General features: G+C 42.6%; 2 long non-coding RNA genes across 2 annotated transcripts in view; both read left to right on the plus strand.

Moving 5' to 3' along the window:
- LOC145658013 (uncharacterized) overlaps window positions 1-8,188 on the plus strand; it is a 10,140-nt gene extending 1,952 nt beyond the window's left edge. Inside the window, exons 1-3 of the long non-coding RNA XR_014123946.1 lie at window positions 1-3,503; window positions 4,165-4,308; window positions 4,398-8,188. The exon at window positions 1-3,503 is cut by the window's left edge and continues 1,952 nt beyond it. This is a non-coding gene — a long non-coding RNA (uncharacterized LOC145658013). The remainder of the gene's footprint in view (window positions 3,504-4,164; window positions 4,309-4,397) is intronic.
- Window positions 8,189-16,690: 8,502 nt separating this feature from the next.
- On the plus strand, window positions 16,691-22,572 carry LOC145658017 (uncharacterized). The gene is made up of 2 exons (XR_014123956.1): window positions 16,691-18,275; window positions 18,365-22,572. It is a non-coding gene; the product is annotated as an uncharacterized LOC145658017 (long non-coding RNA).
- The last annotated feature ends 2,428 nt before the right edge of the window (window positions 22,573-25,000 follow it).

Consider the following 25,000-nt stretch of genomic DNA (forward strand, 5'->3'; position numbering starts at 1 on the left):
AGAGAAGTGATACCGGTCTATAGTTGGTTATGTTGGAGCTGCCAAGTGTGGCCTTCTTTAAGTGCAGTACAACCCTGGTGGTTTTAAACGCAGTTGGCACGTGTCCAGAGGATGAGGATTTGTTGATGATGACATAGAGAGCAAGCATGAAAAATACAATTATACTTGTTTATTTATTTATTTGTTCCTTTACATTTAAGGGTATATAAAATTGTATGTATATGTGTATATATATGTATAATATATGTATATTATCATTTCCCTTTTCTCATTTTAACTTCAAGTATTCTGTCCTGCTAATTGCACACATTAAGAGTTCTACAATATTTGTTAATACAGTAAAAGTTCATTCTTGTTTTAAGGCTGCTTGGTACCCTTGTAGCTGAATCTGAGAGAGAGACAGAGAGACAGAGAGAGTGAGAGACAGAAAGAGAGAGACTATTTATTATTATTAACTATTTATTATTAATAACTATTTATTATTATTAACTATTTATTATTTTCCATCCTTCCATTATTTATTTATTTTATTTTATTTTCACTTCTTCCCTTTATTAATATTTCAGACCAATCACAGATTCTCTAACTCTTAATTTCCATAATTGCCAAAGTTGTAATGATGTGTAATATTATAATACTGCTTTGGCAATACTGTTATTATATATGGTCATGCCAGTGAAGCTTACTGAACTGAACTGAACTGAGAGAGAGAGAGAGTGAGAGTGAGAGAGAGAGAGAGACAGGGAGAGAGAAGGAAGGAGAGAGAGAGAGGGAAAAAGAGAGAAAGAGAGTGTGGGTGTGTGTGGGTATTTGTGGCTACTATATATCAGTACCCTCCATTGATACAGACTTTCCAACTAGCCAGCCATTACCTGCTACGCTCAGACGATCTCTCCATCACGTCAGGTCTGGACTGCAGACACTTCATAGACTTCATATCCCACAGTGCTAAGCCCTAGCCAGGCAGGAGTCCCAGTGGGACGGGGTTTGGGGGGGGCGTATCCACAAGGTCGCATTCCTGTAGGTTTCACTGACTGAATCATTGTGTGATGTCAATGACCCAAATCCTCTCTTTCTCTCTCAGGCCAGGGGCAAAATAGGCAAGATTCCTTTGGACAGGCTGCAAATGTTTGATCGAGTAGCTGTGCTGGGGCATTTGGATAGGTGGCATTAGGGGGTGGGGGGCATTTCAGTGCATGTTCAGTCTTCAGAACTCCTTGCACATGATGCAAGGTGGTTATCAGTCATCGATTACTGATTAAGAAACTGTTGATCTTTGGCTATTGATTTTGGAGATTAAGACACAAAGGAAGACATTTTGGTGTGTGGCATAAAAAGAAATGGAGCGTTTATATGATGTGCAGCTTGTGGTATTAATTCTTTCCCTGTAATCTGTGGTCCTTAGAGGTCTATAGTGTAAGGTCTACAGTGCATGGTCTACGGTGTAAAGTCTACGTTGTAAGGTCTATAGTGTAAGGTCTACAATGCATGGTCTATGCCATAGACTCTATGGTGTAAGGTCTCCAGTGTAAGGTCTAGAGTGTAAGGTCTATGGTGCAAGGTCTACAGTGTAAGGTCTAGGGTGTAAGGTCTATGGTGCAAGGTCTACAGTGTAAGGTCTAGAGTGTAAGGTCTATGGTGCAAGGTCTACAGTGTAAGGTCTAGAGTGTAAGGTCTATGGTGCAAGGTCTACAGTGCATTTAATAAAGAATACATTTGAGAGGGAAAACCCCCATCTGGCTGAGTATCAGAAATTGAACTGAAGTCACAGTGAAAACGATAAATTTACACAATTAGCAAAAACACCAGATCACGTGTTGCATACGGTGATGTAGAACCGTGTGTGTGTACGTGTGAGTGTATGATTAAAAGGTTACATACTGTAGTTTTCTTTGCATCTGAGTAAACACAGTGCATGTGTCTGCCTGTCTGTGTGTGTGTGTGTATAGTATCATTTACAATCAGGTTGTGGAAGAATGCGCCTATAATACCTTATGTGTGTGTGAGAGTCGGTGTGTGTGTGTGTCCATATAACAGAATGATTTACAAGTCATATGGCGAGCACATACATCACTCCCCTGCTTGCTCCCTGGCCAGTGCAGTTGCTTTAGTGCCCAACATAAACACTGTCGATGCAAAATCCCTGTTTAAACCCCGCCCCCTTGCCAACGGGGGCCATCCCCTTTAGCACTGCGAGCACACGCATTCCCTACTAGTCACTGGTCAGCTGATAGTCTGACTTCCTCTCACTTTTCACTCACAAGGAGCCGTCTATCATCTGCCTGTCAGCACAGAGACACCCAATAAGGAGTTGTGTATGTAGCAGGTTTGGAGCGTTGTGATTGGGTGGCATGATGGAGGGAGGGATGTGACTGATGTGCAGCTCAGAAGGAGGTGTAGTCTGCACCATAAGGCTAGTCATTTTGAGGTATAACACCTCTGGGTATATCCGGTCTGTCTGTGTGTGTGTGTGTGTGTGTGTGTGTGTGTGTGTGTGTGTGTGTGTGTGTGTGTGTGTGTGTGTGTGTGTGTGTGTGTGTGTGTGTGTGTGTGTGTGTGTGTTGGGAAACAACACACTGAGTGAGGTGATTTATAGACCAATAATAAGTGGTTTGTTTGTTTTTGAGGAACTAGAATGGAGACAGAAAGCTAGAACACCTTGGGAGGGAACTGAAGAATGTTACCTGTACAGTTTGACTTGAGCAACTTGCTCAGATCATGAATAATATTTTTTATTATTGAAATAAAAATGTGAGACTTAGTAAGTTGCTCTATATTTATTAATATTGTTATTGTTACTATTAGAATACTATCAGAATACCATCTGAATACTATTAGAATACTATTAGGCTAAAGTGGGAAAGAAGAAAGTTTTTTTAAAGTGAATATTTAAGGTGTTTAGTTGCATATTTAAGTGTTTATCCAGTGGTGCAGTGTTTCTGCACCTGGGTACATGACAGAAAAGAGTCGTGGTGCATGTGTGTGTGTGTGTGTGTGTGTGTGCATGTGTGTGTGTGTGTGTGTGTGTGTGTGTGTGTGTGTGTGTGTGTGTGTTGAGGGTGACGGTTTGAGTGGAGCAGCACTAGAGGTTGGAAGGCAGTGTGGTCAGAACTGAGGTTGATTAGGGGTGTGGGAGCTGGTCCAGTTAAGGTTTGGTAGAGGAGTGTGTGTGTGCGTGTGTGTGTGTGTGTGTGTGTGTGTGTGTGTGTGTGTGTGTGTGTGTGTGTGTGTGTGTGTGTGTTGAAGGTTAAGGCTTGGTAGAGGAGCATCTGAAATCTGCTGCAAGGTACTTTGAGAAGCCAGTGAGGAGACACAGCAGGAGGTGACACTGGAGAACTTTGGGAGGTGCGAAACTAGCCGTGCAGCTGCACTCTGTACGAGGAGCAGGGGTCTGATGATACTGAGGAGAAGACCTGCCAGGAGCGAGCTGGAATAGTCCAGTCTGGAGAGGAGAAGGACTGAACAAACACCCGAGTGGCTTGTATGCAGAGAAATGACCGGAGGTGGGTGGGTCTAAACCCAACGCGTTCATGATTTCAGTTACTGGACACATTAGCTGTAATGATGGTTCAGAGGACATTTTTTCCTGGTTCTTCAAAGTCCACCATCCCACACATGGATTAAACCCAGATCTGGTATTGCACTCAACAGTGATTGGCTGTTAGTCAAAGATCGTGGACTTAATTGAATGACGTAATCGTGGACTAGGGAACAGATTTCACCTCACTGCTCAAAGACTCACAAAACGGTCACTGTTAGTGGAGTCACGTAAGGTGAAGGTGTGCTGTCCGGTCCGCACAGCCCTGGAGCTGCTGGGGGGATTTTCATTCCAGCCATGCAGGATCAAATCTGAAACTCCAGACTCCAGTGAGTAATCCATTGGGAATGAGGCACGTTCCTGCATGGTCAGAGCGAAGACCTGTAGTGGCACAGAGTCCAGCAGGGCAGAGAGAGGCACGGGTAGTATGGTGACATCAGCGTGATCTGGGAAGGAAAGGACACAGAGACACACACACACACACCGGAGAATCAGAACACAGCCACACACATCACATTGAACTCAGCAGTAATGAAATATAATGTCTGTAACAGATGTAGTCTGCATGGAACATGAGACATGGAACTCTAAAGCTGATGCCTGTTTTGCATTTTATGTCTATGCAGCAAAATCTTAGATGTCGCGCTTTGCAGTGGAATACGGCAGCTAAGAGTCCCAGCTAAGAGTCCCAGCTAAGGGTCTCAGATAAGAGTCCCAGTTAAGAGTCCCAGCTAAGAGTCCCAGCTAAGAGTTCCAGTTAAGAATCCCAGGTAAGAGTCTCAGATAAGAGCCCCGGTTAAGAATCCCAATTAAGAACCCGTCCAGATTAATTTCCAGTCTGTTCATTATTCTGTTGCAGTCATCATTTTGTGGACTTCCAGCATCGGAGCCACTGATGGGGCTTTGGGCCTTTCCCATCATCCCTTGCGCTGATGTCACTGCGATGAAGGCCCGGTACAGATTATGCCTTCAGCCTTTTTGAGATACGATCTAAACACAGTGCCACTGGCTCCGCCGTCCAGTGAGCTGCATGAACTTACATGATAAAACTGAAGAAACAGTGGCGGTAATTCAGCCTGGATGAGGACATAAAGAAAAAGTCGACACTGTGGTGTTTTAAGTAGGTTTTTTGTCGTAGTGCTCTATGTATTCTTAGAGGGTTGAAGATGGTGTTATATTACAGACTTAAAGTATATATACGGTCTCTCTGTGTGTAAAGTTTAAGTGATTGACATTATTATCATGATTCGTGAATGTAAGAGGCCTATAAGCTAAAAGTGTGTGTGTGAGATGTCTGCTGGGGTCCAGTCCAATTTTGATTTATGAGGCTGGCTAGTTCTCTTCACCAGTGTTTAGTGTACAGCGAGATCCTGTCAACTTATATGACACACCTCCATAAATTACTGATCATTTAAAGCAACAAAGTGTGTGTGTGTGTGTGTGTATGTGTGTGTGCGTGTGTGTGCGTGCATGCACGCGTGTGTGTGTGTGTGTATGGGTGGGTTGGTGGGAGAAAGAGAGAGTAATGATTTATGACCAACATGTAGGACATAATTTCAGCGTAGTTTAGCAGATGGCTCGCTAATAGCTCATGAATCTTCAGCGTTTTTACAGTGTAACAGACGACTGTTAATCAGTTGTGATTTACGTAACACTTCAGACGTCTCCTGATGTGGTGTGAGAGTGGAGAACCACAGTGTTGACCCATGCACTCACATGCCCGCTAACTTGCATGCTGACCTCTGATACCCAGCGACTCTGGACCAGAGCTGGAGACGTTTGATTTCAACAAAAGTCCTGCCGCATTTATTTTGATTACTTTCACAAAGTAATTCTCAAACTAATTATGAAATCCAGGCTGTTGGAATTAAATCCTGGGGAGAAATTTGTTCTTTCTAAACTTGAACCGGGAGTGGACTGAACAGGTTCTGGACTGGTTCTGGACTGAACGGGTTCTGGACTGTTGGAAAGGCAACAATACAGGTCTGACCTTGGAATGTGATGAAAAGTTCCTTCGATGCCTGGCTTGTGTCAGTCTGAGCGTGCTTGCTTTACGTTGTGCTGGAGGAGGGATCAGTAAAGAAATGCCATCGGCTGCTTGTGATTGGCTGAGGAGTTCTGACTAGATGCATGTTCAGACCTGCTCACCACAATAAAAACAGTCTATTAAAATCCTGTTTCCTGGAGTCAACCCACAGATATGCAGCAAAGCATAGTTCAGGTGTGCGTGTCTGTGTGTGTCTGTGGAGTGTGTTTACACGTTCCTCAGAAAGAAGGTGTGTGTTTGTGCGTACAAGGGTTGTTCAAACTTCTGACAGAGAGGGTATGTGTGTGCATGTGTATGTGTGTGCACGTGTGCGTGTGTCTGTGTGTGTGCGCGTGTGCTTGTGTACGTGCGTGTGCATGTGTGTGAAAACACACACTCTTGGATGATAGTGTATAGACTACATGCAGAATTAGGGCTTCTCAGTAAAGTAACACCAGGCTCAGTCCCTCCCTGATAGGTGGTCTTGAGGTGTGTGTGTGTGTGTGTGTGTGTGTGTGTGTGTGTGTGTGTGTGTGTGTGTGTGTGTGTGTGTGTGTGAGAGAGAGAGAGAGAGAGAGAGAGATTTCTGTTCCAAGATTGTGTCTGTGTGAGCAAGAGAGAAAAAGAGAGGAGAGGGAGAGAGTGTGTGTGTGTGTGTGTGTGTGTTTGCATGTATTCGCGTGTGTGTGCAGGTGTGTGTGTGTGTATGTGCGTGTGTGCATGCATGCGTGTGTGTGTGCGCGTGGGTGCGTCTGTGCATGTGTGTGTGGACTCCCTTTCCCCCACACTCCCCAGGGACGATTGAGGGGGTCTGGCCTGCTCTCTGTGTGTCTCCTCAGTTCTCCTCCCTCCTCAGGGACCTCCCCTTCTCCACTCCACTCCAAAATTTATGCAAAGACAATAATCCCTAATTGCAGTATCGCTTTACCAGCACATTCCTCCCGAGCCTGTTAGCAGCTCTGTCTGATCGCCAGTTCATGGTGTTCCTGTGGTGTTCCTGTGGTGTTCCTGTGGTGTTCCTGTGGTTTTCCCGTGGTTTTCCATGGGAAGAGAGAGAGGAGAATGGGAGAAGAACCCCCCCCCCCTCCCAAAAAATGCCACCACCGTGTTTCGATTCTCATGCTATTATGAGTTTTTGTTCCACGGGCTTGACTTTGAGTTCTTTGTGACATTCTTAGACTACAAGTGATGTGTAGTTCAGTGGGTCTGACCCATGGGATAGAGAGTGAGTGTGGAATACACACTACAACACAGAGCAGTATGAAATACACGCTAAAACACAGAACAGTGTAGTGTTCAGTACTGTGTAGTGTACTGTGTAGAGTGTACTGTACTGTGTGCAGTGTACTTTACTTTGTAGCGTGTTCAGTACTGTGTAGAGTACTATACTGTATAGTTTTCAGTACTATGTAGAGTGTACTGTACTGTGTAGTGTTTAGTGCTATGTAGAGTGTTCAGTACTGTGTAGAATGTACTGTACTATGTCAAGTGTTCAGTACTATGTAGCATGTACTGTACTGTGTAGTGTACTGTGTAGTGTGTTCAGTACTATATAGTGTTCAGTACTGCGTAGAGTGTACTGTACTGTGTAGCATGTACTGCGCAGTGTTTAGTACTGTGTAGAGTGTACTATACTGTGTAGAGTTTTCAGTACTGTGTAGAGTGTACTGTACTGTGTCAAGTGTTCAGTACTATGTAGCATGTACTGTACTGTGTTGTGTACTGTGTAGTGTGTTCAGTACTGTGTAGAGTGTATTGTACTATGTGGAGCGTTCAGCACTGTGTAGAGTAATCAGTATTGTGTAGAGTGTTCAGTATTGTGTAGAGTGTTCAGTACTGTGTAGAGTGTTCTGGACTAAGTAAAGTGTTCAGTAGTGTGTAGAGTGTTCTGTACTGTGTATAGTGTTCAGTATTGTGTAGAGTATACTCTACTGTGTAGAGTGTTCTGTACTGTGTAGAGTGTTCTGGACTATGTAAAGTGTTCAGCACTGTGTAGTGTTTAGTACTGTATAGAGTTTACTATGTAGAGTGTTCAGTACTGTGTAGAGTAATCAGTATTGTGTAGAGTGTTCAGTATTGTGTAGAGTGTTCAGGACTATGTAAAGTGGTTAGTACTGTGTAGAGTGTTCTGTACTGTGTATAGTGTTCAGTATTGTGTAGAGTATACTCTACTGTGTAGAGTGTTCTGTACTGTGTAGAGTGTTCTGGACTATGTAAAGTGTTCAGCACTGTGTAGTGTTTAGTACTGTATAGAGTGTACTATGTAGAGTGTTCAGTACTGTGTAGAGTAATCAGTATTGTGTAGAGTGTTCAGTATTGTGTAGAGTGTTCAGGACTATGTAAAGTGGTTAGTACTGTGTAGAGTGTTCTGTACTGTGTAGAGTGTTCAGTATTGTGTAGAGTATACTGTACTGTGTAGAGTGTTCAGTACTGTGTAGAGTGTTCTGGACTATGTAGAGTGTTCAGTACTGTGTAGAGTATACTGTACTGTGTAGAGTGTTCTGGACTATGTAAAGTGTTTAGTACTGTGTAGAGTGTTCTGTACTGTGTAGAGTGTACTATGTAGAGTGTTCAGTACTGTGTAGAACGGTGTAATGTGCTATTAGAGTTGTTTTCTGAGTACAGTCATGGACGACTGCAACAACAAAAGATGTCAAATGCTCTGTCATACTTCTGTCACACCTCTCCTTATCTCCCTCTTTCTTTGTCATCAGTTGAAGCTCTCTCCCTCTCAAGCACTTTCTGTTCTATGGGAGTCCAGCACTGTGCTTGCTACTGCCCTACCCTACTCTATCCTTTCTTCCTCTCTCTCTCTCTCTATGCCTCTCCCTCTAAGCCACCATTAACTATTCCTTTCTGCGCTGGGTGTTTGTTATGGTGTCCGGACAAGCTGGTCAGCCATTGCCTCAGTGTCTGGCTAGTCTCCAGGCTGTCCAAACACGCTGCACCTGACCTGCACCAAGTGGATTATGGGATTTTGAGTCTGGGAGTAAACGTGTGATGTATTTGAGCCGAAGATCCACCAGACCCACTGTGGTTCGTTCACAGCTGCATGTCTAAGTCCAGTTTATTGAACTTTCCATTAGACAAGGTTGGTGTTTGCAGGAGTGTAGCATGACAGAGGGTCCATTTGGATTAAGTGAGAGTTCTCTTAATGATGTAATAATGGCATAGCTGTCACAATAGTCAGCAAACAGGTTCTAGAATGACGCAGAATATTCTTAAATCAGCTTTACTTATCCAGTGAAAGTGATGGCGGCATAAACAGACGTGGCTGCCAGTGGGGGAAGGGAGTGGATAGGTCAACAGGTCAATAAGGAGCAGGATTAGTGAGACTGGCACCTGTCGTGCTTAAGATCTTGACCTTCACTGGTCTGTTGGAAAATGCTATCCATGTAGATCCATATGAAGAAGAAAGCTTTAATTTAGCTCTTTCCCAAGTCTTTGATCGTAATGCCTATTTCACTGTCTCTCTCCGTCTGTGTGTGTAGTTTAAGATTTAGAGTGTAGGATTTAACAGGTTTGGTAGTGCACATCGTTACACGCCAACCAAGCACAAAGATATTGTTTTTAGTGGTGCGATTTGTACTGTACTTATCATACCGTTCTTTTGAACGCAGCGTATTTTCTTTGGAGATTTACTAGCACGACCTTGCCTCACCTGAGAATTCAGCGTTCGAAATGCGCGTACGCGTTTCTGACGTCCTCTGTCGCGCTGCCTCGCAGGGGGAACGCGCTGGGCCACAGCAGTTGCGTTTGTCGTGTATGAAAAAGACAGATGATACTAAATCCCCAGATTAGCTGAGTACACTGCTCACGCGGGGGCTTCAGCTGAGCAGACGAATAAAATCTCGCAGGAATTCGCTTTTGAACGCAAATTGAAACACTTGATTGCATATGTACAAAAAAGGGGATCTTAACTCATAGATGGATTCAGCTCCGCGCGAACCCGTGGCACGTACCAGAGCACGTTTTCTTTAAACGGTTTCTAAACGCCTGTGTCTGAAGTAGCGTACATTTACAGCGCCAGAATTGACCAAATACGTCTGTATATGGAAATAACAAGTCGGACTCCCAGTTGGAAAGTGTTTCGTAATGTCGCGTTTGCGTGTTCACGTGCGTTTCCCAGTCACTTTTTTTACATTCCTTTGTTCTCGAGCCTCCACACTGTTCTGAGCTCAGTCAGTTTAAAAAAAAAAACGGCTTCAGATATTGTTTTAGCCTAACATAATTTATGTGTGTCATAATTACACTAGCCTATGACATTTAAAAAAGCATTTTTGTCAATTATCTATCTGGTTACATTTACAGCATTTGGCTGACACTTTTATCCAAAGCGACTTATAATTATGACTGAGTACAAATTGAGCAATTGAGGGTTAAGGGTCTTGCTCAGGGGCCCAGCAGTGGCAAGCTGGCAGTGGTGGGACTTGAACTAGCAACCTTCTGATTACCAGCTCAGTACCTTCATCACTGAGACGCGCTCGGCGTATCGTGCAGACGAGAATCTCTTATCTTAAAAGTCTTTCCTTGGCTCAGCTCCAAACACCGTGGAGTCAGAGAGCGAATGTCTGACACTGGCCCATTTTTTTTCTGTAAATGTGCGATACGAAACCATCGGAGTCTGAAAGGATTACACGTCGTTTTAAAAACTTACAACTTTTACCAGCTGTTGTAAAACCGAGGCGAAAGGCTCGAGGCGGAGACTTAATCGTAACGAGAAAGGCCTCCGAACGCCAAGGTGAATATTATCCCGGAGGCAACCTGGCAAGGCGGCGAGGTGGAGGGATAGCTCAGGAGCGGTACTTTATTTAGATGACAAATTACAGGTATACTTTCATGACAGGTACGTTATTCTGAGCAGGCGTTTCGCCAAGTTCCGGATTGTGTGCGAGTATGACAATGATTGTGTATGAGGGTAACAACAACAAAAAAAGATTACTACAAAAATGACACCTAATTTCCCGTTTCCGAGTTCCCCGAGAGTGCGACACCCACCCGAGAGTTAGAAAACTGCGCTGTTTTTCCTAGTTGTGTTTACCACAATCCAAACATTAACTTTGTTGTTTTGCAACATTACCCGTGAGTGTGTGCTGACATTTATGCTATTGTACTGCGTACGCGTGCGTGCGAGCACACGTGTGCATGTGCGTGCTCAAAGGAGCTTCTACATTCATCCCGACTTGGCTTGTAATCACAGATAATCAATCAACTGTCTGCGGTTGAATTTATGCACACAGCTCTCTAATGACATGTCTTAACCCTCTTTCCCAGAGTCTTGGGTGAAAGATATCCTGAACACAGCTGCGCGCGATGGGTGGAGCTGTTCTCTTACTGGAGCTAATCGGACAGAAGAGTCTCGTGAAGTGGGCACCAGACCACCTACTGTCTCCGATTTCCATGAAATCCATATCGCATGTCATATTGTTTAAGACACAGTAGCCAAACCTAATGCTGACATAATACTCCAAACACTCTCTCTGACTGTGTGTGTGTGAGGAAGAAGCATTCAGTGTCCCTGTCTCTGCACAGTGCGACTAGTCTTGATGGATAATTTGTTTTCACCGTGGCGTGCTCGCGTCGCAAAAGAAGCGATGAAGAAGAAAAAATACCCCACTTGAACGTGTAAATAAACCGATTTTTTCCTCTTTTCACACGTCAGATGAAGCATTCACACCATCAGCCCACCGTTTGCTCCCCCTAGATTGGTGTGTTTAGTGGTGATTGCGAGCTTGGCTAGTTAGCTTAGCGTGATGGCCGAGGAAGGAGACAAGCGCGAGCAAAATGGTTGAAATAAAGCAGGTTGTTATTACGTTCTGCTCTTGTGCTTTAGTCTATGTACGTCGATCATAACAAAACGTTCTCTCTCTCTCTCTCTCTCTCTCTCTCTCTCTCTCTCTCTCTCTCTCTCTCTCTCTCTCTCTCTCTCTCTCTCTCTCCTCTCTCTCTCTCTCCTTTGTTCTAGTTAATGCACCTTAACAATCAGTTTCGTTTGTTTCATTCAAACTCTTAGACAGAGACTTCCTGTGGCTTCGTCCTTATTTCCTGCACATTCCACGCCCGTGACATTACGTTTAGATAAATGTATATTAAAGAGGAGCAGGATAAATTAAACTCTATTTTGTAAAGTGAAATTGTCTTATTTAATTGAATGTTCATTTAATTGGTTTGGTAGACATGTGCAATTTGTTCAGTGAAAGTGAAAGTATTTATTTAAGTTAGCATGTTAGAGATGTACCTTTTAAAGCAGAAAGACACAGGAACTGTTGCTAAAACGAACACTTAAAATATAAATTTATTGCACGTCAACATCGTTATAGTGTTGAACAACGTTATGATACGTGGCGCGTTTTCTTTGTATCGTGCAGGCCTCCCCCAATTAATGAGAAACAGAGCGGGCTGGGGTGTTTCAGGGAAGAGTCTAAAACCAGTGACCTCTACATTACCTGTTCATGCCCACTTGGGCAGTCACAGCCACGGTGCATACCTTCTCTGTAGCTGAAAAATAACACATTTAACTTTAACTGTGAAGCAGGCAACATGGAATGCTTCCTGGAAAATGGTGAATAATGATGAACCCTCTGACTTCATAGGGTTGGCTTGGCTGGAAGGAGTAGTTGCTCTTATGAACACCTCGTGAACACTCTATGAACACTGTGAACACCTTATGTACACCCTATGAACTCCTTATGAACACTATGAACACATTATGAATACCCTATGAACACTTTATGAATATTTTATGAACACCTTATGGCCTGGCAGATACCTCTGGCAAAAGTGCCTATGCCAACAGCTTGGAAGCTCAGGATAACATCAGAGATGACGTCTGTCAATCCCGTGATACTGCACTGTGCAGAAGGTCTCATTCTGAGAAACATCTTCTCTTGGGGGACTTTAATGCTCAAGTAGGTTGTGATGACAATTTCTGGAAAGAAGTCATTGGAAGACACTTCTTATGATTTGCTCAGTTTATCAACTGGTAATAATAAACAGTTTTAAAGACAAAAAGCAAATATAAACAATAGACACATACCTGTCTAAACACTGCCACCTGCTGGGCTACGTTATTGATCGTGATGGTGATTTTAAAGAATGTATCTGTAACCTGGGTTACACGTGATGCTGAAATGCCATGTCAACACAATGGACTGAACTGAAGTCAATTCTACATGCTGTTGCTTCAGAAACTATTGGTTTGACACAAAAGCTACAGTTATCAAGCTCGAGGAATTCCCAGGTTCCCTCAACTCCTTGCAGCCATTAAAAGTATGAAGAACAACAAAGGGCCTTTTCCTGATGGTCAAGCAGGAATGTAGCTAACTAGTGAGGTAGCTAACTAGCGAGGTAGCTAACTAGCGAGGTTGTGAAGCCTTTCAGGTCCCTTAGCGCTTGTTTTATCTCTGGCTTGGTCTAGTTCTGTCTTTTTAGCTTGCTTTTTTTTCTTCTGTTTACTTGTCTTTATTGTGTTAGCTGTTGTTGATAAAGGAGGGATAGGCAGTTTTTTCACTGATGATGGTTTTCTGTCCACCATTGGTTTTGTGAAGTTCCTAAGTCGGCTCGCCGATTGCGCTTGATTAAGCGAGAGCATGCAAACAGTGATTGACACTTGGTCAGACACTCCTCCTGGCTCTGATTGGTTGTTTTGATTTGGGCGTGATGGATTCTTGTAGCTTTTCCTACGTCTGCTCTGTAAGTTTTTTGTATCACCCAGATTTCTCTGGTGGTATGCAAGCCGAATATGTGTTGGGGTCAGCAGTCTGCACCCGTCACACTGTGGTGAAGCAGGGGTGTATACTTGTCCCTGTGACTTTCAAATTTTTTTTGGCAGCAGTCACACTTCTGTGTCACAACTCGCTCAAGAGAGAAAACGGCTTACAGGTTAAATTTCATCTAGATGGGAACCCATTCAATATCCGATGCCTCCAGGCCAGAACGCACACTCCTGCTGTCTACATCCATGAGCTGCAGGGTGCAGATGGCTGTGCACTTTGGTTTCACAATTTTTTGGATAATCTCTCTGGATATTCTCTCTGGATAATCTCTCTGGTGTGCATGGCTCAATGGGTCTTTCAATCAATTCACAAAAAACACAAATGAGATATTTTTCCAAACAAGGGTTCTACCCTCAGTCACACCCATAATTAATATGTCAGGTATATTGTAGGTTTGCCTTCTCAAGGTAGTCCAGCAGTCCTGTGGCCTCGGTAGCATGTCAACTCCTGCCCGCTCAGATGGTGCTGATGTCCACTCTTACTTCAGCTGATTTCGGAAGGCTGTTCTCTCGACTGTTCCAGAATGACTATCTCATCTTATAACGAAGCTACAGTCTACCAAGCAGTCTGTGTTCCAACACTGTTGTATAGCAACGAAACCTGGACATCTCGTCACCATCGTATCAGACCCCTTTGTGGCTTCCATATAAGGTGTCTACAGTGAATCGTCTGTATTTCCTGGGAAGAGCGTATGTCTCATGCTGACATAATTCAGGATACTCTGACACTCAGTATGGAGGCTTCTTTGGCCCAGAGGCAGCTTTGGATCATAAGTTATGTCATCTGAAGGACTGGCTCTCACCTCCCTCACCAGGTGTTCTATGGGCAGCTCCAAGCAAGAAGCACTGGAGACTCTGATATCAACACATGAGATCCCGAGATCAGGGCTGGGCACTCTGAGATCAACACATGAGACTCTGAGATCAGGGCTGGGGACTCTGAGATCAACACATGAGACTCTGAGATCAGGGCTGGCGACTCTGAGATCAACACATGAGACTCTGAGATCAGGGCTGGCAACTCTGAGATCAGCACAGTCTTGTAATGCAATGGACCGTTTAACATGGTGGGTGAGAGACAGGTGAAGTGCTAAGGGTTGTTTGGATGGGTGTGTGTATGTGTGCTCTCTTAACCTGACTCACAGCAAATCCTTAGTTTGATTGATTTCCACACACACACAAGCCCTGATACAGCTTGTCTGTCTTGCTTTTCCAATGATGTCACTATCGTTTTTATCTTCTTTCTTTCTTTGTTTCTTTCGTTTGGCTTTGAAGGTGAGGCGGATATGCGTGTAAGTATTCCAAGCCGAGCATCTTCGGTGACCTGGAACAGCTGTCAGCCATAAGCTCAGAGGTGGGGCTGATGTTAGGAGGCCTTAGCTAAAACAGTTTCGCAACAAAAAACACAACGTTGGCTCTCAGCGTTAAAGCAACTGAAAGGAGATTCTGTCAGTGCAAAAAGGTGCCACATCTGCGATTATGTGTGTTTGAGAATTTTCCCATCCTGCAGATGAATACAAGTGTGCATACAGGACTTTCACAACTCATAGAAGTAATGCATGTGCTACAATCACAACTGTCACATCGTGTAGATGAATACATGTTACATAAATAGGAATGTTGATTGGCCTCAGACATTGCAATAGTCAGTTGTCTTCCCCATACAGAACAGAACATATTGCAGTAAGTTCTTGAAATCTTTCATAATCCAAAATAGCACATATATGAGATAAGATTCAAATAATTTATTTTCACTGCACAAGTATGAGAAAATTTAGTTTGGAGGAAAACACACAATGTATATATATATATATATATATATATATATATATATATATATATATATATATATATATATATATATATATATATATAAAACAAGATTGGGCTTATTGAGTTTTCAATGTATTCCTGCTGTGTTGGTAGGCAAGATTAATGCCTTCCCAAAGGTGAAGATGTGTGATTGTGCAATAGGCCAATAAGGGTCAAGGAAATATGGTCTCATAGCTGCCCGCCATTGGCCAACCTGCGTGTGTTTGGTCATGTGATCGAATTGGGAGAAACAAACAAATTGGAAGCAGGACAAGTGGCTTGTTTTCCTTCTCTTCTTCCTTGGACCTCCACCACCTCCATCACCTCCTGCTTTAGAGGACAAGAGGAAGGCTCATCCCCTCATCTCTCCATGTGGAGCCCCACACGGATGGGTGGAGTTGTTCACCACAGGTGTAGTGAAGTGGATCGAGCTTTGAAGCTGCATCTGTCAGGTTGGAGCACCAGGTAACACTACACCTGTCATCTGCATTATGCTGCTTCACTCAGATGAACAAAATGACATGGGTTTGAGGCCACCTGTCCCACCCTTTAAAATCACCTCTTACTTCTGTTTCTAGAGAAAATGGACAGTCCTGTCTGCTTTACCCCCCATTTTGATAAAGATCAGCAGAAAGTGAAGGGTAAACTCTTCTTTTATTGATACAGTGGGGAGGGGGCGTAGCTGCGAGGACGAGAGAGCAGCGTGGTTGTCTGTCCTGGGGGTGATCTGCTGGACGTTGATTTACTGCAAAACAGTGACAGAGTGTGTTTGGACAGTCTGACAACTCAAACAAAAATATGAACACAGCCTCTGATTAGGTTCATAGATTACACACTGCAGGGTTTTGATTTGATTTTAATATTCCCTCTCTCCTCTTTAATGTGTAAATGCATGTTTAAATGTACTTTACTGTTTAATCTGTGTTTTTAAATATGCAAATAAACTATACAAATAAACTTTTGTAACTAACTGGAGTTACAGTGTACCAAAGGCATCTGTACATTCACTGTTCAATCAGTGTGTGTGTGTGTGGCAGTAGTACAGTGGAGCACAATGTTCAGGTCTGATTCGAAGAGATTATGTTACAGTACTACACACACACACTCACTCTGACTGAACCGTGTGCAGCAGGTGTTTATGTTAATAGCAGTGAGCTTTAGCTTGTCATGTCATTTTCTGAACCCAGCCATCATGCAGGCATTCAATCTGACAGGAAGGGCCCATTGTTCTCTTCCTGTGGCAAATATCATAAATGTAAGCCGATATGCATCACCTCCCCTACACACACCTTTGTACGTCTGTGCATGTGTGTGTGTCTGTGTGTACATTCAGAGGTATGTGGCGGCTGTACAACAAGCACGCGCCATTTGTGTTGCTGTTACGTCTACTGAGCATGTCAATTACAGCAGCTCTCGCGCTCAGTTACGCCCCCCGGTGGCCGGTGGGCGGGGTCAGAGTGACGCTCCGTTAGTCTGCAGCGGAAATCAATATCATCTTCATTAGTCTTCCTCGCCGGTTTTGTCAGCGGCACTTTTGATGGGCTAATCGTTTCTCAGTCAGGGATCAGCTGAAGACTGACAGGAATTCACTGTTAGCCCTTTGTACCGAACATTCATCATAACCGTAAAAGTTTTTAAACCCGCCTGGGACGTGTGGCATGACGTGTCTTGTTAAGGCACCTGCGCTCGCGCCATTCGCTCGTCCTCGTGTTTTCTCTAAAGCCCAAACGCGCCCTTCTGCCAAGTCAGTGAAGCTTTTTTCTCGCCTATTTTCGCACTCGGCCCGTCCCCGAGTCATTTGTTTCCCACATCGGCACATGCTGTTCGCGTAACAAAACGGCGGCGCGAGGAGCTGCGGAGGTGCGCGCAGCTGCGACCGTGATTGACGTCAAGACGAATCGACCTCCTGCAGCTCGAGCACTGATGTCCGTGACGGAGGCGCGAGGTCAGCTTCCAGCTCGTTATATGCGTCATCCCGAGTGAGACGTTAATAACGGACAGGAAATCGGACTCAGTCGTTTAACGTGACTCGTCTGCGAAACGCACCGGTTTGTTTTTGGAGATTAACTCTGCGCTGCGGACACTCGCCTTCTGAGATTTGAGGAGGATTTTTTTGTTTGTTTTTTTTGCTTTGTTATTTATTTATTTTAAATCAAAACGGAGACTCTACAGTGCATTTCATGTCAGCGGGTTTAAACAGGAAGAGTTCAGTGGGAAATTCACATGGCTCTCTGACGTGGATTATTTCTGGGTGCCGAGATTTACAGCGTTTTTCTCGTTTTGCCTAGGCGGATTTGGCGGTGTGACAGGTCCACACAGCTCTCTGTAGTGTGTGTGTGTGTGTGTGTGTGTGTCCATGTGCTGAACTGTGCCAAAACTAATATACGCAGTGTTTCAAAGAGTGGGCAGCTGACTGGCAGTCCTGGCTGCGTGCCACATACCTGCCAGGTGAGAGGACCTCGTTCAGTGGGCGTGTCTCAGCAGCCCTGAACAGCAGCGACCCAATGAAAAGGCCTCTCCAGTGCAGCAAATCCCCACAGCCTTGTCTGAACAGATCTCTCACTGGGCCTGAGCTCCCAGTGGTGGCGTGGAGCTGAGCCACACCTGATATTGATTCTGGATGGAGACCCAGTGCTACTGATCCATGACTAAACACCATTAACGCAGGGTCATCCACATGGTTTCTGTCTTTAGCCTGTTTGAAGCCTTGGACTCCATAATATTCACTTTAGGTAATTTTAGTGCAAGTATTTAATATTTTAAGTCAGTATTCATGGATTTCATGTGTACCTGGGTAAAGTTACAGTTGTGTTATTTCTGGTTTTATACAAGGATCAATGTGATTCTGTTTGTCTGCGGTTCTGTGGTGAAGCTCTTGTGTTAACACTAATGCTACTAATATTGACAGTAGTTATTCTGAAGATTTCTGGTTACACAACAGCAGAAGAGGGGAAAAAACACTTTGCAACTGCCAGGAAAACAGAAAGGGCTTTGCACACACTTGTCTTAACAGTAAGCAGATGTCAGGAGAAGGTGACTGTCCTGGGGTGTGCAGACGTAATGCTAGATCAAGTAGACACCTGTGAACAGCGGGCCAGACACCCAGTGGTCACGTGGAGATCCAGGTGACCATTTAAAATTTCTCATTTTCTTGCTGTGTTTCTGCTATTAAAACCTCTTAATTTGTCCTGAAACCATTTAAATCGTCCTGAAGGTGTTCGACAGACAGGCAGCCTGAGTGGGGGCCGCTGGTTTAGCGTCTTGCAGGGCACATGGAACTTGGACGCAGGATGTCCTGCCTTTGTCCCTGAATCCCGTGTCTGCAGGGTAGGCAGGTGCGGGACCCCTGGGCAAAGCAGCGTAGCTGAAACATCTGCAGGCCGTCACGGATGCCTGTGGCAGGTAACACGCAGACGGCCGGAGCCGCTGGATAACCAGGGATGGAGGAATGGAAGAAAAATAATCCCACCCGCTCTCTTTGTTTTTGTCTGTCTCTCTCTTGCTCTGCTCTCTTTCTCTCTCTCTCTCGCTCTCTCTCTCTCTCTCTCTTCCCTATCCCAAACCACAAAAGGACGTGCAGCTGACTAACATTTGTAATAAATTCCTTGTGCCCTGACAACATGCACGATGGGGGTTTTTCAAAGACTTGGGTCATGTGCCATGCTCTCTCTCTCCCTTTACCATACGTTTAGCATTACAGCCTGGCTGGCAGCAGGCCAATCGGAGCGAGCGGATCCTCTGCCCCTCCCACACTCACCCCCAGTCACGCACTGCCCTTCTGTCCTGGAGGTTTTGCCTTAATGTCCTTTCGGGCTGATCATGGATGTTTATTTTCCAGAGTTTTGTCTCCTTTCCGGCCTGTTGGCTTCCTGCCCAGTGTATGCTCATTGTAGTCGGACGAGCCACGCTGAATACGGAGAAATACACACTTTTATCGATGAATACAACGATATTTAACTGTTCCAGAGCAAATCCCAACCGAATTCTGTGGTCACACACGGACCTCAGGTTGCCAAGTCACTGTTGTTATAGTCCATTTTCCTGTTTACTGATGGTAAATCGGCCTTATGATGTATACAGCTTGCCATGAATGTTTGATGAGACAGAAATGGAGAGGCAGTCAGTCATAAATGCTCCGGATCAGACTGTGACAGCTTTTGGCGAGTGATCAGACCAGGCAGGAGATCGCCGCCTCCATCCCTGCCGGCAGCACCTGCCACGCCTCCCCGCACCTCCCAACAGCAAATTGCTTCCAGGTTTCTCAGCTCCGGCTAAGTCATAAATGTCACTCAGGAGAAAGCACCTGTGTGACTTGGCGGGCTGAACATTTCTGCAGGGCTCCAAGTGAGGACGTTTCCTTAGTGCCGCAGGACCTGGACGTTTAGGTTTTCTTAAAAGCCATCTCCATAAAGAACGGAAGATCTCCTGTTGTTCCTGGGTTCATAATTTCATACTGCCCAACCTCAGCAGCAGTAAAAGTGCTGTCGTCTGCAGACACTGTGTAGGTGCGAGTATGAACACTGTGCAGGTGTAGGTACAGAGACTGTGTAGGTACAGAGACTGTGCAGGTAGAGACTGTGCAGGTGTAGGTACAGAGACTGTGCAGGTACAGAGACTGCAGGTGCAGGCTGACTTTCTCTCTTTGCAGGATCTGTGGTCCTCCTCTCTCTCTCTCTGTGCTCCTCAGCGATTCTTTGCCTTTTTTCCTCATACCCCACAGTTCTGGCACCTGTCTAGCCGAGGTCACCCTGGAGCTTTCTACACCAACCAGTGTTTGAAAAGATTGACTCCCTTTGCAGTCTAGATAAACAGTGACCAGCTCGGCCCTGTACACAGGAGACGTTCCAGCATTCTGTGTCCCCCTTCCACAACACACATGGGAGCTAGCGCCCCCTTGTGCCTGGAGTTAAGATCATGGGGTGAGCTTAGAGCTTTCACGAAAATAAAGAACAAAAAAGGAAACGTAAAATCACATCAGGGAATAGATTTTGTTCATTCACTGAATACAAAACTCATTTCTGTATTTGTGTATTAAATTAGATACTATAAATAGCAATCTTAAAATAGTGTGTGTGTGTGTGTGTGTGTGTGTGTGTGTGTGTGTCTGCGTGCGCACACCTGTGTATGCGTGCGTGTGTGTGTGTTTCCTGAAAATGCCATCTGTTGAATGTTAAGTGCTGTGCTGTCATGTTTGCTGGCTTCCCTGTCATTGAAAAAAAGAAGAAAAAGAACACAAGCCAGTGGACAAATGATTTCAATCACACCAACAAGCTGTCAGTCAACACCTGCAGAGAGAGGGCAAGGAAGACGATGGGTGTAGAGAGGGCAGGGGTGGAGGGTGGAGAAGGTGTGGGTGCATTCCTCCATTCCTGGCTCTGCGCCACTGCATTCTCTCTTTGCTGTGGTTTAGTTCTTCGGCCTCCGTTCCTACGCTGAAGTCCTAACTGAATGTTTTCATGTTTTTGGATACAGCAGACGGCAGAAGTACAAACATGCATACGGAGCTAGCAGAGACCCAGAGAGTGAAGCAGTGCTAAATAAATACATACCAAACAAGTACATGCATACACACGCACCTACAAACATGCATACACACATACATACATATACACACATACATACATGCATACACACACATACAAACAAATTTACATGTATACATACATACATACACAAACACACACATACATACACACACATACATACATACATACAAATATACATGCATGCATGCATACACACATATACATACAAATATACATACATACACACACACACATATTCTTGGCCATGCCACTACACTGAAGATCAACCTTTAGTGTTTTGCTAAACGGCAACAACAACAATAACATCAATAACAATAATTAACTTTTTACAATATTAACAAAATAATACGTTATTACAAGTCATGGAAAATGTCATGGAAAATGAACTAAATGTTGCAGTAAAGTGCATGCAGGGACGTCCTGGAACACCACGGCTTTCAGCGCTGGTTCTCTTAAGTAGTCTGGTGTTTAATACTATGCTATCCTATCACTGCTCTGTATTAATACTACTCTATATTAATACTACTCTATCCTATCACTGCTCTGTATTAATACTACTCTATATTAATACTACTCTATCCTATCACTGCTCTGTATTAATACTACTCTATATTAATACTACTCTATCCTATCACTGCTCTATATTAATACTAATCTATCCTATCACTACTCTGTATTAATACTGCTCTATATTAATATTACTCTATCCTATCACTACTGTGTATTAATAGTAATCTATATTAATACTACTTTATCCTACATTGCTCTGTATTAATACTACTCTATATTAATACTACTCTATCCTATCACTGCTCTATATTAATACTAATCTATCCTATCACTACTCTGTATTAATACTACTCTATATTAATACTATTCTATCCTAACACTGCTCTGTATTAATACTACTCTATATTAATACTACTCTATCACTGCTCTGTATTAATACTACTCTGTATTAATATTACTCTATCCTATCAATACTCTGTATTGATACTACTCTGTATTAATACTACTCTATTCTAGCACTGCTCTATATTAATAGTACTCTATATTAATACTACTCTATCCTATCACTGCTCTGTATTAATACTACTCTATATTAATACTACTCTATCCTATCACTACTCTGTATTAATACTACTCTATCCTATCAATACTCTATTAATACTACTCCATCCTATCACTACTGTGTAGTAATGGTAATCTATATTAATACTACTCTATCCTATCACTACTCTGCATTAATACTACTCTGCATTAATACTACTCTATCCTATCACTACTCTGCATTAATACTACTCTGTATTAATACTACTCTGTATTATTAATACTCTCCATTAATACTGCTCTATCCTATCACTGCTCTGCATTAATACTGCTCTATCCTATCACTACTCTGTATTAATACTACTCTGCATTAATACTGCTCTGTATTAATACTACTCTGCATTAATACTATTCTGTATTAACACCACTCTGTGTTAATAGTACTGTCACAAACTGCTCCTTACCCATAAGTCACGTGGTACGGTCTACCGCGTGTGGGGAATCCACAGGTGTATTGTTTATCTGTTTAGTAACCACGCCCCCCTGGGATTGCACACATGTGCACAGGCTTTGTCAAGCGTTGCCGTGTCTATTTAAACTCGTGTCCGTGTGAACTTCGTTTATTGGTCATTGTCGCTACGTAAGGCGTTTAACATCAACATCCATCACTGTAACTATTTGTGATAGCTGTAACGTCTGTGTTTGTGTGATCACCTTTGTTAGTGTGTACTATGTTAAATGTAAAACCGTGTGATCATTTTCACTGTCAATGTTTGCCTGTCGTGTAGTGTGTGTTTCATGTTAATAAATGTTCCACATGAACGAGGAGGTCTGTGCATCCTGCCCCATGCCCTACGGCACTCGGGCCAGTAGCGTTACAGTACTCTATCCTAATGCTACTCTGTATTAATAGTACTCTATCCTAATACCACTCTGCATTAATACTGCTCTGTATTAATACTACTTTGCATTAATACTACTCTGTATGAATACTACTCTGCATTAACACTACTCTGTATTGAGTAATACTCTGCATTAATACTACTCTGTATGAATACTACTCTGCATTAATGCTACTCTGTATTAATAACACTCTCCATTAATACTACTCTGCACTAATACTGCTTTGTATTAACATTACTCTGTATTAATAATACTCTCAATTAATACTACTCTGCATTAATATTACTCTATTAATAATACACTGCATTAATACTACTCTGTATTAATACTATTCTGCATTAATACTACACTGTATGAATACTACTCTATATTAATACTACTCTGTATTAATAATACTCTCCATTAATACTACTCTGCATTAATACTGCTCTGTATTAATAATACTCTCCATTAATACTACTCTGCAATAATACTGCTCTGTATTGACACTACTCTGTATTAATAATACTCTCCATTAATACTATTCTGCATTAATATTACTCTATGAGTAATACTCTGCATTAATACTACTCTGTATGAATACTACTCTGCATTAATGCTACTCTGTATTAATAATACTCTCCATTAATACTACTCTGCACTAATACTGATTTGTATGAACACTACTGTATTAATAATACTCTCAATTAATACCACTCTGAATTAATATTACTCTATTAATAATACACTGTATTAATACTACGCTGTATGAATACTACTCTATATTAACACTACTCTGTATTAATAATACTCTCCAATAATACTACTCAGTATTAATACTACTCTATTAATAATACTCTCCATTAATACTACTCTGCAATAATACTGCTCTGTATTAATAATACTCTCCATTAATACTACTCTGCATTAATATTACTCTGTATGAGTTATAATCTGCATTAATACTACTCTGTATGAATACTACTCTGCATTAATGCTACTCTGTATTAATAATACTCTCCATTAATACTACTCTGCACTAATACTGCTTTGTATTAACACTACTCTGTATTAATAATACTCTCAATTAATACTACTCTGCATTAATATTACTCTATTAATAATACACTGCATTAATACTACTCTGTATTAATACTACTCTGCATTAATACTACGCTGTATGAATACTACTCTGTATTAACACTACTCTGTATTAATAATACTCTCCAATAATACTACTCAGTATTAATACTACTCTATTAATAATACTCTCCATTAATACTACTCTGCAATAATACTGCTCTGTATTAATAATACTCTCCATTAATACTACTCTGCATTAATATTACTCTGTATGAGTTATAATCTGCATTAATACTACTCTGTATGAATACTACTCTGCATTAATGCTACTCTGTATTAATAATACTCTCCATTAATACTACTCTGCACTAATACTGCTTTGTATTAACACTACTCTGTATTAATAATACTCTCAATTAATACTACTCTGCATTAATATTACTCTATTAATAATACACTGCATTAATACTACTCTGTATTAATACTACTCTGCATTAATACTACGCTGTATGAATACTACTCTATATTAACACTACTCTGTATTAATAATACTCTTGTGTGTATTGTGTGGACTCGAAAACAGAATTCCAATTCCAAGCAACACATCCATCCTAAATTCTCTGCCATGCCTTGGCAGAGAAATGATTATGTTTAATGAATGAGGCTCATTTCTCATTAAAATTCAGAAAAAAGATTCCGTCTGGGATGTTTGTAGAAAGGAAGACCCTGTTTGTGTGTGACTTACTTGAGGGGCTGACATATGACTGCATAATAATATATGTGTTTGTGTGTTTGTTTATACACTCGCACAACGAAAATGTTGATGTACACTTGTAAGGTGTGTGTGTATCTGTGTGTTTGTGTTTGTATGTGTGTGTGTGTGAGAGGCGTGTGTGTGTGTGTGTGTGTGTGTGTGTATGTGTGTGTGCATGTGCATGTGTGTGTGTGTCTGTGCATGTATGTGTATGTGTGTGTGTGTATGTATGTATGTATGTGTGTATGCTCAGCTTTGAGATGGCTTGTAAACTCCGGAAGTTTGTGACATGTTTGATTTAAGGCTGTTTGGACTGAAACTGCAGAAGTTCCTATTTTGCAATCAATCAAATGAAAGTGAAAGCTGCTATTTTTCTAACCTGCCGTGCTTCAGAGAGGTATGGCACAAATCTATAAACATACTACCTCACCGACCTGAGAGACAACACACACACACACACACCCTACTATACATCTTTAAGAGGTCCAAAAGCAGTAATCCTTGATAAACATCTTAGACAAATTCAGCTCTTGTT

This window comes from Electrophorus electricus, chromosome 5 (genome assembly GCF_041902795.1).
Source record: "Electrophorus electricus isolate QZ-2024a chromosome 5, ASM4190279v1, whole genome shotgun sequence".
NCBI lineage: Eukaryota > Metazoa > Chordata > Actinopteri > Gymnotiformes > Gymnotidae > Electrophorus > Electrophorus electricus.